The 14,714-nt window shown below is 41.0% G+C and overlaps 1 long non-coding RNA gene across 1 annotated transcript in view; it reads right to left on the bottom strand.

Moving 5' to 3' along the window:
- The window catches only part of LOC111963822 (uncharacterized), a 46,875-nt gene extending 45,478 nt beyond the window's left edge, over nt 1–1,397 (bottom strand). Inside the window, exons 1-2 of the long non-coding RNA XR_002877299.2 lie at nt 1,341–1,397; nt 1,078–1,162 (exon numbers count right to left, since the gene is read on the bottom strand). This is a non-coding gene — a long non-coding RNA (uncharacterized lncRNA). The remainder of the gene's footprint in view (nt 1–1,077; nt 1,163–1,340) is intronic.
- Between the last annotated feature and the right edge of the window lie 13,317 nt (nt 1,398–14,714).

Consider the following 14,714-nt stretch of genomic DNA (forward strand, 5'->3'; position numbering starts at 1 on the left):
TTGGATTTGACTTCCGTCTTATGGATAAATGCGGTTTGATCTCCCACTTAAAAATCACTTGAATGGGGATAGTAGCTTGTTTAAAGTTGACACTTTATATTTAGAAGCAAATATTGTTGTCATTGCCTCTTTTAGCTTTGGAGAAAAAACACACAAAAGGTCAGACAAAGCATTTCCTGTCACTCAACACAATCCAACACCCCCTTCTACCCCCACCTCCCTGAAAAAACCTCAACCCGCTCTCCTTCCTTTCATAATTGCTGCATTTCTTTCCCCTCATCTTTTTTGGGACGAAATCTCTCCTTGTATTTTGCCATGTTGCCGTCTGGCCACTTTCTTTTCCAAGGTGGAAAAAATTGAGAGAGAGTGGATAAAAGCCGGTCAGTCGAAAGCTGCATATAAGCACCTCTGCAACCAGGGCCTATTCCCTCACCCCAGCTTCCGTGACCCTTGGTCTCTCTCCCCCCACCAGCTCCCCAGCAGTTAGCTTTCCTGTCTTATCCAGTCCCTAGCAGTGGGGCCGGGCCTTCTGATTTTGTCCAATGTGTATCCCAGGTCCTCACTCCACAATCACGACCCCTTCTTTTTCCTCAAGGCCGGGCTCTCCTCTCCATCCCCCGTCGTCGTCAGGCACGTCGCAACTCCCCTAGTCTCACCCCGACAACCCCCTTCTCCACACACTCTCCATGGAAAGAAAAACTGCTTTTCTCTCCCGGAAAATCCCCCTCCCTCCACCCACCCACCCACCTGTGCTAACGGATTTGCCGGTGACAATGTCGGTAGCGATGACAATAAACGTCCTCACCCTGTCGCCGGTGGCAGTGACTAGCGACTAATTACGAAGTAGACCCTCTCTGTTCGAATGGAATCTTAACCCCAAACGGTCTTTGAACCGACAAGCACACCTGGACATGAAGCTGGTCTAAAATGAAACAGCAACCACTGCAGAAGTGGAAGTGAACAGAGCGGCGAGAGAAAAAAAGGAAAGCGAAACATGCTCAGGGGAGTAAGTTAGTCACAGCACAGCACCATTGCACACAGTGGACAGGAGGAAAGAATTATGTTTATTTTGCTTACCTAAACAAAGAGAGAAGTACGTCCTGTGAGCTTCTCCCCGCGTCACATGGGGGTGGGGGGGGCACGCTTGAGAAATGAGAGTAATCTGTCCAGAAATCAAATAAACGGAAATACACAAAAAGGGGAAAATAGGATGAAAAAAAGAGGGAGCACAGCAGCGAGCAACATTGAGCAGAGGATGATTTCCACTAAATGTGCTCTTGTGAAAAGTTGGACTGGAAATGAGAGGAATGGGAGTTTCTCTCTCTCACTCACTCACTCACCAGGCTAGACAACGTTTTGAACATGCTTCCACCCAGCCTCCTCTGCCCCACTTGAAATGAACTATATATGACCCAGTTGATGGAAAGGCGCAAATTCAGTCATGTGAACAGAATGAACACTCCCCATTGGCTGAGCCTCCAGAATCCGTGGGCTGGGGCTATGCGATTGGCAGAAACAGGGATCATTGAAGCATGAGTCCGTCCCATTCACAGGCTGCAGAGCTGGGCAGGGTCACTGTTTGGGTGTCTGGCACTAATCCCAGCCCATTGAGAGGAGGTGAATTAGTTTCTACCAGACCCCTCTTTAATGCTGCTGCTATGCTCTGTATATTATCTACGCAGGGTCACTTTAACTCTACCTACATGTACACTACCGTTCAAAAGTTTGGGATCACTTAGAAATTTCCTATAATTCAAATAATAATTGTGTCCTTCAAACTTTGCTTTCGTCAAAGTATTCCTCCATTTGCAGCAATTACAGCCTTGCAGACCGTTGGCATTCTAGTTGTCAAATTGTTGAGGTAATCTGAAGATATTTCACCCCATGCTTCCTGAAGCACCTCCCACAAATTGGATGGGTTTTACCGGCACTTAATAGGTACAATACGATCAAGCTCTCATAATCAACGTGCCATTGGAACACAGGAGTGAAGGTTGCTGATAATGGGCCTCTGTACACCTAGGTAGATATTCCATGAAAAAATCTGCCGTTTCCAGCTACAATAGTCATTTACAACATTAACAATGTCTACACTGTATTTCTGATAAATTTGATGTTATTTTAATGGACAAAAAATGTGCTTTTCTTTCAAAAACAAGGATATTCTAAGTGACCACAAACTTTTGGACGGTAGTGTACATATTACCTCAATTACCTTGACTAACTGGTGCCCCCGCACATTCACTCTGTACCGGTACCCCTTGTATATAGCCTCGCTATTTTTATTTTACTGCTGCTCTTTAATTATTTGTTACTTGTATTTTCTACTTTTTCTTAAAACTTCTTAAAGCATTATTAGTTAAGGGATTGTAAGTAAGCAATTCACTGTAATGTCTGCAACTGTTGTATTCGGCGCATGTGACAGATCAAATTTGATTTGATTTTGTTTGGAGGATATATTGGCACTGGTGTTGTTAGGCCCGAGATGAAGTCGAGGGCAGGCAAACCATGCCAATATATCCTCCAAACACCGGCTTCGAGGGCATTATGACTTTTATACAACAGGTTACCAACATATTCAAATAATGATTGACATATTTTAATTAAAAACGTTATTTTGATGAATTTATTCATATTATATCATCCTTCCACAAGTTATAGTCCCAACACAAATCAAGGGTTGCTAACCAAGCCAGCTGGTCGTTCGTTCTATTGGTTCCGTTGCTAGAGACGTACTAGTCATTCAGTCTTTTTGTTCCATTCCCATACTGGCTGGCAATGTTGTTATCTCTTGCTTGTTATAGCTAGCCAACTACGGCTAACTTACAGTCACGTCAAAAAGTGAAGCCAGAATAACAGCAAAGTAGCTTCGTTTGCATTTGTCTAAGCTGTTTTCTGGTGACATTTATATCAAATCAAATGTTATTGGTCACATAAACATGGTTAGCAGATGTGATTGTAGCGACATGCTTGTGCTTCTAGTTCCGACAGTGCAGCAATATCTAACAAGTAATAACAATTCCACAACAAATACCAAATACACACAAATCTAAGTAAGGAATGGAATAAGATTTTCTAAATATAAATATATGGATGAGCAATGACCGAGCGGCATAGGCTACGATGCACTAGATAATACAGAATACAGTATATACTGTACATATGCAAGAGAAATGGTAGTGACTGGTTATGTTTTCAAGTTGGTCTTGTAGCTTAAATGGCCAAGGAGCAGGAGCATTTTGAAAAGCTACCTCTGTATTCATATGGTTCTCATTCAAACCCATGTTAATTTATGCACATTTGAAATGAATATATTTCAAAAAGTAATAATTGTATAAATAATCTGTATAATCTAAATTGGGTCAGTCTGAAGCCTATGGAGCTTTTATGAACATTTAAAATGGTTATAGTTCAAAAAGTATAAAAAATCTGATTGCAAGCAACCTAAGTTGGGTCAGTCTGAACATCTTAGTGTTGGGATAAAGTTGAACGGTGAGACGAGATACAGGTAACTGAAAATATAAAGGAAACACTTGAGTAATGAGGTATATATCTCAACCCAATTGTACACAGCCACCATCAACAGAACACCAAATTATGGATTTTCTCATGGAAGAATGGCGTCGCATCCCTCCAGAGACTTGTAGTGCCTTCAGAAGGTATTCACACCCCTTGACTTTTCCACATTTTGTTGTGTTACAGCCTGAATTTAAAATTGATTAAATTAAGATTTTGTGTCACTGTCCAACACACAATACCCATAATGTCAAAGAGGATATTTCTAATAAAATTTTTACAAATTTTAAGCTGAAATTAAAAGCTGAAATGGCTTGAGTCAATAAGTATTCAACCCCTTTGTTATGGCACGCCTAAATGGTCAGGAGTAAAAATGTGTTTAATAGTCACATAATAAGTTGCATGAAGTCACTTTTTTGTGCAATAATAGTGTTTAAAAATATTTTTGAACAGAACAAAATATGAAAAAAGTCAAGGGGTGTGAATACTCTCGGAATGCACTGTATACCAAGGTTCATTGAAACTGTTCTGGTGTCTCGTGGTGGCCCAATATCCTTTTAAGACACTTAATTTGGGTGTTTCATTTTATTTTATTTTTTTACCATTCAAGTCTATGGGTCTTTTTTTGCCATTGAAATGCATTGGGAAGCTAATATAAATATTGTTGTAGTTTAAAAAGTTTAAATGCTATCAAAAATACATTCTCAAGCAATCTAAATTGGGGCGGTCTGGACAGTTAAAAGTGTTGTGTTAATAGCTTGAATCATTCCAGAGTGGGCTGAGTTTGAATGGCTCTAGAGCGGGCTGAGTTTGAATGGCTCTAGAGCGGGCTGAAGAAATAGAATAATAATACGACTATGAGAGAAATCTAAAGTTGTGCTTTGCCTTCAGCAAAACACACCTAATTAGAATGTGCTCAGAAGAAATGCGATGCCATTGTTGAGTGTGTGATAAATGGGCTACATAAAACTTGAATGTCTAAGGCAAAGTTCCCTTCAAGGACAAACTTAAACTTATTAATCTTATTATCTTATTAACAAACAATTAATTTGCTCATTGAAAGGATCCTACATTTTGGGTTATGCTGTGTAGGCAGAGGGGGGAAATTAGATTGTGTATGTTTTGCCGTGAATGTGAATATTATTACGTAGCGAGAGAAGCAGCCGGCGTTTACAACAAGATCACACTCCATATTTAATGCTACGGTGACGATGGCACACTTATTTTTGTTTTATGTCAACCTTAATGAGTCCAAATTTGAAGAAAGAGCTGACTATTGGAAAAAACAATATATTACAGTGAAAGGACAAAATGTCCCTATAATTTCCTCTCTTTCGTTCTTTCCCACATAAACAGAAATCCTACAGTAAACTATAGTATACTGTATAATACTATACTACACACTGTAGTATCCTTCGTTCATGTGTAGTAATTAGTATAGAATTCTGTAGTATACTGTAGAATACTGTAGAGCAGTGGTTCCCAAACTTTTTATAGTCCCGTACCCCTTCAAACATTCAACGTCCACCTCTAGCACCAGGGTCAGCGCAATCTCAAATGTTGTTTTTTTGCCATCATTGTAAGCCTGCCACACACACACTATACGATTTATTAAACATAAGAATGAGTGTGTTTTTGTCACAACCCGGCACGTGGGAAGTGACAGAGCTCTTATAGGACCAGGGCACAAATAATAATAATAATCAATAATTTTGCTCTTTATTTAGCCATCTTACATATAAAACTTTATTTGCTCATCGGAAATTGTGAATAACTCACCACAGGTTAATGAGAAGGGTGTGCTTGAAAGGATGCACATAACTCTGCAATGTTGGGTTGTATTGGAGAGAGTCTTAAATCATTTTCCACACACAGTCTGTGCCTGTATTTAGCTTTATGCTAGTGAGGGCCGAGAATCCACTCTCACATTAGGTACGTGGTTGCAAAAGGCATCATTGTCTTAACAGCCCGATTTGCCAAGGCAGGCTTTCCTGAGCGAGAAATATGGCAGTGGCCTCTGATTAAATTACATTTTCACAGAACCGCTTGTTGCAATTTCGATGAGGCTCTCTTGTTCAGATATCGGTAAGTGGACTGGAGGCAGGGCATGAAAGGGATAATGAATCCAGTTGTTTGTGTCATCCATTTCAGGTAAGTATGTGTGTAATTGCGCACCCAACTCACTCAGGTGCTTCGCTATATCACATTTGACATTGTCCGTAAGCTTGAGTTTATTTGCACACAAAAAAATCATACAATGATAGAAAGACCTGTGTGTTGTCCTTGTTAATTCAGACAGAGAAGAGCTCCGACTTCTTAATCATAGCCTCAATTCTGTCCCGCCCATTGAATATAGTCGCGGAGAGTACCTGTTATCCTAGATTCAGATCATTCAGGCGAGAAAAAACATCACCCAGATAGGCCAGTTGTGTGAGAAACTCGTCATCATGTAAGCGGTCAGACAAGTGAAAATTATGGTCAGTAAAGAAAACTTTAAGCTCGTCTCTCAATTCAAAAATACATGTCAATACTTTGCCCCTTGATAACCAGCGCACTTCTGTATGTTGTAAAAGCAATACTTGGTCGCTGCCCATATCGTTGCATAGTGCAGAAAATTCTGAGTTCAGGGGCCTTGCTTTAACAAAGTTAACCATTTTCACTGTAGTGTCCAAAACGTCTTTCAAGCTGTCAGGCATTCCTTTGGCAGCAAGAGCCTCTCGGTGGATGCTGCAGTGTACCCAAGTGGCGTCGGGAGCAACTGCTTGCATGCGCGTTACCACTCCACTATGTCTCCCTGTCATGGCTTTTGCGCCATCAGTACAGATACCAACACATCTTGACCACCAAAGTCCATTTGATGTCACAAAGCTGTCGAGTATTTAAAAAATATCCTTGCATGTTGTCCTGGTTTCCAGTGGTTTGTAGAAGAGGATGTCTTCCTTAATTGACCCCCCCCCATAAACGTAATGGACATATACCAGGAGCTGTGCCAGGACCACCACGTTTGTTGACTCATCCAGCTGTAACGCATAGAATTCACTGGCTTGTATGCGAAGCAGTAATTGTTTCGAAACATCTCCTGTAATGTCACTGATGTGTCGTGAAACAGTGTTGTTTGATGAAGAAATTGTCTGTATAGTTTTTTTGTCCTTTTCCCCCAGCATTGTCCCAGCCATATCCGCTGCAGCAGGAAGAATTAAGTCCTCCACAATAGTATGTGGCTTGCCTGTCCTAGCCACTTGGTAGCTCACCATATAAGATGCTTCTAGCCCCTTCTTATTAATGTTATAATAATAATTAATGGTATTATACATGTCTTAATTCTCACTCAAAAACCTCCTGTGGTTTATTTTTGGCATGTTTTGTTTCTAAATGTCTGCGCAAGAGTGAAGGCTTCATCGAGTTGTGAGATAGTACTTTAGCACATATAACACACTGTGGCTGAGGAAAGGCACTACTCCCAATGTAAGTGAACCCCAAATCAATGTAGTTCTCATCATATTTGCACCTCTTCGATGGTCCAACGTCCCTGTCTGTTGTTCGGGGCAGTAGCTCTTCGGCTGCATCAGATTCACAACTGTCATTGTCCATGCTAGTTGGGCTAACAACAAATGTAGAATTACTGATGCTAGCATTGGATGTGCTCATGGAAGCAGAACAACTTGCAGGTGTAGTACTGCTGGTAGTAGCAGTACTACCAGTAGAACTAGTATGTGTCTCTATGGACGCTGGCCTTACTTTTTTTTAACCATTAGAATGAGCTACATACGTTTGGCTACATACGGACCATTAGTGGAATTCCCACGAGAGAGTAATGGTTAATGTGATTGCATGTTAATTATTTGACAGGCTACCTGTATTTGACATTGTGTTGTTATTTCGCTGAACACTAGATGGTTTACTTTTTGGCAGTGAAACGAGGCTACTCAGGCAAGAGAAAAAAGCCTCACCTAAATGTATAGCCCTGTTGGAAAATATAAATGTACTGCTTGAAAATGTGAATTAAATTTAATTTAAAAAAAAAATGAATCACATTTTTATTTGGCGTACCCCCGACGGCATTGCTGTTTAGGAATACCTGCTGTAGAATAATATCCACACAAAAAAACATTGTTGTAAATACTACAGAAATGTCAGCAAAAACACTACATTTACTGTATAAAACTATCGGAAATACTACAGTATTTAAATTGCATATACCCTGCCCATTCCCCTCCCCCTATCCCAATTTGTGCCACCCGTAAGTGAGAAACCTACACGTTAAAGAAAGCAGAAGCCCTGAACTCTACATAGAAAAGAGCAGAAACTCTGGAATACTCTGTATACTACTGTTTGCAAAAACATTACAGTAAATACTACAATATACTACAGTAGAGTCCACAAAAACACTACAGTAAATACTATAGTATTCCTTCTATAGTATACACTATATACATTTTATGTGGGTTCTCTTTCCTTCATCTTTCTCCTTCAATCTACCACTCTTTCATTTCTCTCATTCTCTTTCTCACTCTCTCCCTCTTTTTATCAACCTCTGTCTCTCACCCTGTCTTTCATTGACCATGTCCTATCCATAGTCCAATTTTCAACACCATCGCTCTTATATCTTTAGGATGCCATTCGGTTTGCACAGACCCAGAGGCTTCATTCAATGGCCAAAAACCATTCAGGAATGACAGCTACAGTTTTATCGCTTGTAAATCATTTAATGCTTACTGAACGCGACCCACAGATCTGTCTCACGGGTTAGCAGGGTGCAGAGGTTAGACACTGGCGAGCTCCCCTTCTGAGTTTTGGCTTGACAAATTGCCCTGGCCATGCAAAACAACATCTGCCCACCTTGCAACAATCTCTCAAAGCTGCAGCACACCCCAGAAATGGCCATATTTTGTAAGTCTCCATTTTCCATGTATTCCACCTGTTCTCCATTTTTGCCTGGAGGCATATCTAACATTTTAACTAATTTTATAACTTAACTTTTCTGTAACTTATGGGCTCGAGTGGATTCATACAATGCTGCCCTACCAATATGAACGGTTGTGGACGGTGAGAAGGAAGTATATCTCTGTGTAGAGAGAGAGGCTTGTGAGAAGTGATGAGAGAGGCCTGGTAGAAAGGCAGTGAGGGGAGACAGGAAGATGGATTGAGAGGGAGCGAGAGTAAATAGGAGAGTGGAAGAACCTCACGTGACCCCCATTAAACCTGTTGAACCCAGGGGTCGCCATGAAAAATCTCTCAGTTAGACTTCCTTCTCCGTTATCATTGGCTGGTGGCTGGGCAGTGGGGGCCTGCTCTGCCTGGTTTCCAATGTTACACACACACACACACACACACACACACACACACACACACACACACACACACACACACAGTCACAGTCCGTCAGACAGAACACCCTGTTCCTCTGGCTTGGTTTGACCTTCCCTGGCTAACTCTATTGCCACTCGCCACAGGACTGTCGTCTTGTCCTTAATTACCAATGACAAAAATAATATGGCCTTCCCTTCTTTCCAGAGCTGTCCACAAGTCCAGAAGTCTTGCCAGCTGCTTCAATTTAACCCTCTCTCTCTTCTCTTCAGCAACACTTGCTTCTGTCACAGGCCTGGGATATATAATTGCTATTCCTGTCCTGCCTGCTCAACAGCCATTCAATCATGGGCAGAGGAAGCCACACATTAGGGGTAGGAGAGAAATAAAGGATATATAAGGACCTGGTATATGTAAAAGGAACCTACTGTACTAGGGGTGAGAAGGAGTGTGTTGCGTAAGGGCAGATCTGAGATCAGATGATAGGTTAGTGGGTGATTATATGTCTCAGTGGTTGGAGGGAGGGTGGTGGAGAGGGTGTATCAGAAGCTTGGGACTCGCAGCGACTCGAGGGCTCTTGAACTCAGACTTGAAGATTTTTCTGGGTTGGAGGGTATTTGCTAGGTGTTCTTTTATCGTTCTGTATTTTTTCTTGAGGGGAGCAAGTTTAGTAGGCTGTAGGAGGTGGCCGATGTTTATGCGAGGGGGCGAGAGTGCAGACGGGACAAGTCACTCTTGCTCTCTTTTCTCTCTCTTTCTTTTTCTCCTTCACTCGCTCGTCGCAGCAGCCACTCCCAGCCCGAAATGAAATCCAAATGTTCCCAGTTAGCGGCATGGCTGTGGCCAGCTCCCTCCCTGGACCTCTCTCCTTCCCTTCATCCCTCCATCCCTTCCCTCATTCCGTCTCTTCACCCGCTGAGGCCACAGCCAACCATGAGTGACAGGGTGTTTTCACACATAGTTTTGAGTTATAGTTTGAATCAGAGTTTTATTATGTGTTACATTGCTTTCTTTTTTTGTTACATTGTCAAATGTCAAACAAACAAAAATTTCTAAACAAATAAAATCAAGTTTTATTTGTCGCATGCTTCCTAAACAACAGGTGTGGACTAACAGTGAATTGCTTACCTACCTTCCCAACAATGCAGAGAGAAAGAAAATAGAGAAATAATCAAAAAGTAAAACAAGTAAAAAAGGTAATAGATACACAATGAGTAACGAGAACTTGGCTATACTGTATTCAATAGGTACCAGTACCAAGTCGATGTGCAGGGGTACGAGGTAATTGAGGTAGATACACTACATGACAAAAAGTATGTGGACACCTGCTCGTAGAACATCTCATTCCAAAATCATGGGCATTAATATGTAGTTGGTCCCCCCTTTGCTGCTATAACAGCCTCCACTCTTCTGGAAAGGCTTCCTGCTAGATGTTGGAACATTGCTGCAGGGACTTGCTTCCATTCAGCCACAAGAGCATTAGTGAGGTCGGGCACGGATTTTGGGCGATTAGGCCTGGCTCGCAGTCAGCATTCCAATTCATCCCAAAGGTGTTCAATAGGGTTGAGGTCAAGGCTTTGTGCAGTCCAGTCAAGTTCTTCCACACCGCTCTTGACAAACCATTTCTGTATGGATTTCACTTTGTGCACGGTGGCATTGTCATGCAGAAACAGGCCTTCTCCAAACTGTTGCCTCAAAGTTGGAAGCACAGAATCGTCTAGAATGTCATTGTATGCTGTAACATTAAGATTTCCCTTCCACTGGAACTAAGGGGCCTAGCCCGAACCATGAAAAACAACCCCAGACCATTAGTCCTCCTCCGCCAAACTTTACAGTTGGCACTATGCATTGGGGCAGGTAGCATTCTCCTGGTATCCGCCAAACCCAGATTAGTCCGTCGTACTGCCAGATGGTGAAGCGTGATTCATCACTCCAGAGAACGCGTTTCCACTGCTGTAGAGTCCAATGGTGGCAAGCGTTACATCACTCCACCTGACGCTTGGCATAGCGCATGGTGATCTTAGGCTTGCTCGGCCATGGAAACCCATTTCATGAAGCTTCTGACGAATAGTTCTTGTGCTGTCGTTGCATCCAGAGGCAGTTTGGAACTCAGTAGTGAGTGTTGCAACTGAGGACAGACATTTTTTGTGTACTACGCACTTCAGCGGTCCCGTTCTATGAGCTCGTGTGGCCTACCACTTTGCGGCTGAGCCTTTGTTGCTCCTAAACATTTCCACATTACAATAACAGCACTTACAGTTGACCGGGGAAGCTCTGGCAGGGCAGATATTTGATGAACTGACCTATTGGAAAGGTGGCATCCTATGACGGTGCCACCTTGAAGGTCACTGAGCTCTTCCGTGAGGCCATTCTACTGCCAATATTTGTCTATGGAGATTGCATGGCTGTGTGCTTGATTTTATGTACCTGTCAGCAACGGGTGTGGCTGAAAATGTCAAATCCACTCATTTGAAGGGGTGTCCACATACTTTTGCATGTACACGTTGAAGTAACAGAAGTCTTCTCTCTGATCACTCCTATGACCTCCGAGTTAAGATGCAGTTGCTGCACAAGCACATCTTCCTGGGCACAGACAACAAAATCACACCACTGCTTATCAGGGTTTTCAACAATTCAGATTCTATTTCGATTGATCAGGTTCACCATAAAAAAAAAGTTTTGTTTTAAACAGTCAGTGTATTTGGTCATTTTTACATGAACAGGGTAGGACCCTAATTTCAGAAAAGACAGAAATAATTTAGCATTTTTTTTTTTTATTGAATATCCGAAACATACAATATACTTGCAGTGAAGCCGCTCAACAACTACACCATACCAGTCATCCAACAGACTCCCATTCAGAGCGACACCCAGAAGCATCCAGGGTCAATGCCCTGCTCAAGGGCACATTAACAGATCTCCCACCAGGACAAAAACCGTGAACCCGAACACTCCAAGATCCCCCCCACAGTTCCCCAATAGCTGTCCCTCAACCATTCGAGACCCCTCCCACAGTCCCCCCCAAGAAGAAAAATTCCCCACCCCCAATGCACCAACAACCAAGAGAATGWACCAAAGAGAAAAAAGACAGAAGAAAACAGCAAACAATGCAAAAAAAACTAATAACAAATAAAATCATAACAGCAATGCCAAATGTATATGTTTGTGTGCATGTCTGACACTATTACATGCATGTGTGTGTTCTTGTATGCGTTTATTTGAATGAGTGTGTGTATATGCATGTGTACAAACACCTGCACAGCATCAGCCTCAGGCAAACCGGCATTAGCTGTTAAAGCAATGRCCCRCAGTGTCATTCAAACTTACTTTTTATTATGTTTTATTTTGACTTTATTTTAGACTTTTATCTTTGACCATCATCCTATCTCCCGCACAGCAACTCCACTCCCACTTGTCTCTAATTCCACATCCCAACCCTCAGCTCCCCTCAGCCCATCCCACCTATTTCTGCTGCTGACCACCCTCTTCGGATTTCTACGAAACATATATCTTTCAAATATGCTGTGATGTTTAACGTACAATTTCAATCTATTTAATTGAATAAAATCCACAGATTGCGAGTTGAAGATAAATACTTTTACTAAGAGTATTAGTATATTAGTAATTGACTGACCCGGTCTCTCTAGATCTCCTAACAGTGCTATTTCTAGGGTCAATTTTAGATTAATGCTATGCATTTTCAGCCATTCCTGAACCTGAGACCAGAAACAGGCTACCTGAGGGCAATACCAAAATATATGGTCTATTGATTATGCATCCTCACAACTAAATCTGCAGAGATGATTTTATGCCCCAAATATTCAACATTTTGTGTGTGGAAAGAATTCTATATAATAATTTTAGCTGAAAAGCACAGTCTTGAATCTTGCGTTGTTTTATATATCAACTCATACACCGTGTACCATGGAATCGGTACATCAAAAATCTCTTCCCAAATATTTTGCAATCTGTATGGCACAGTTTTAATCATCCTGGTCCTCAAATGAAACTGCCATCCTATTTATATTCCTCTGCCAGTTTTGATCCTTTATATTGGGCAGACAGACCAGTTCCCTACCTCCTCCTGCTGCCACCTGCATTACAGTAATGCTGTAATCAATTAGTTGTACTCTTTGATTGAGCAGACCTTCCGTACAATTTTTGTCACGGCCGTCAAAAGGAGGAGACCAAGGCGCAGCGTGGTATGCGTACATTCTTCTTTATTATAAGAATGGACACTTAACAAAAATAACAAAACGAACCGTGAAGCTATACAAATGAGTGCTGACAGCCAACTACACATAGACAAGAACCCACGAACACAAAAGGGAAAATGGCTACCTGCATATGATCCCCAATCAGAGACAACAATTAACAGCTGCCTCTGATTGGGAACCATATCAGGCCACCATAGACATATAAATCACCTAGACCTACAACAACTCTTGACATACAAAAACCCTAGACAATACAAAACTAACGTACCCACCCTAGTCACACCCTGACCTAACCAAAATATAAAGAAAACAGAGAACTCATGGCGTGTCAATTCTGATAACTCCATGAAGGGCATAACTCTACCATTCCAATTTACAATATCATTTAACAACAAAATACCCTTTTCAAACATCTTTCCCATAAATACAGGTATTTTATCAACCAGCACATTTGAGTTCAGCCATAATATTTGTTCTATCTTTTCAGGGGATGAAATTGAAATTGTAGCCAGCTCTGCAATGCTTGTTTGAAAAAGATAGATACTTTGAAAAAGTATAATTTTCAATTATATGAAAATGAGACATGGCAATCTGCAAAAAGGCGTTTTTTTTTTTTAATGGATGAGCTTTTCTTTGTAATCTACTTGAGAACCATTCAGGGTTCAATTAAAACGTTTGAATAAGTGAAGCTTTTAGAGACAGGTATAGTGCTTTTATATTTAATAATCTCATCCCACCCAATTCATATTCATTATATAGATAGGCACGCTTTATTTTGTCTGGTTTAGCATCCCAGATAAAGCAAAATATTTTTTGCTCATATGATTTGAAAAACAAATCATCAGGAGTAGGCAGCGCCATAAGTAAGTGAGTAAACTGAGATATGACTAAGGAGTTAATCAGGGCAATTTTTCCATAAATAAATAACCTCTCCATGGTTGCAGGATCTTGTCTATTTTTATTAGTTTTCTATTGAAATTCATTGTGGAGAGCTTATTTATATATTTTGTGATATGAATACCAAGTATGTCTACTTCACCATCAGTCCATTTAATAGGTAAACTGCAGTGTAATGTAAAAGTTGTATTATTTTAAGATCCAATATGTAATATTGTACACTTATCATAATTAGGTTTTAGTCCAGAGAGTACAGAAAAGTTATCTTCAATGAGACATTGCAGAGATCTAGCTTGCGGACTTAATATAAAGCTTGAGTCATCGGCATACATAAACACCTTTGTTTTTAAGCTTTGGATTTCTAATCCTCTGTTATTGGATCTGATTTTAATAGCTAGCATTTCGATGGCCATAACGAATAGATATGGTGACAGCGGACACCCTTGTTTAACTCCTCTTGACAATTCAAAACTCTCTGAGATGTAGCCGTTATTTACTATTTTACACCTGGGGTTGCTATACATTATTTTTACCCATTTTATAAGACTAATGATGGAATATGGAGAAAAATTCATAAAATTCTTCTTTAATCTCCAAAAAGGAATGCTAAAAAATAATTTGAGCAAACTCATTTATGGACAGAGTCATCTATAATTCCTCCAAATATATATTTAAAGAGGAGCTCAATATTTTAGGCAGATGTTCTCTTTTCCGTCTCCATTCTCTACACAGAATGAAGATTACGGGGGGGGGGGGCGGGGGGGGGGGGGGGGGGGG

This window comes from Salvelinus sp. IW2-2015, linkage group LG5 (genome assembly GCF_002910315.2).
Source record: "Salvelinus sp. IW2-2015 linkage group LG5, ASM291031v2, whole genome shotgun sequence".
NCBI classification, from domain to species: Eukaryota; Metazoa; Chordata; class Actinopteri; order Salmoniformes; family Salmonidae; genus Salvelinus; species Salvelinus sp. IW2-2015.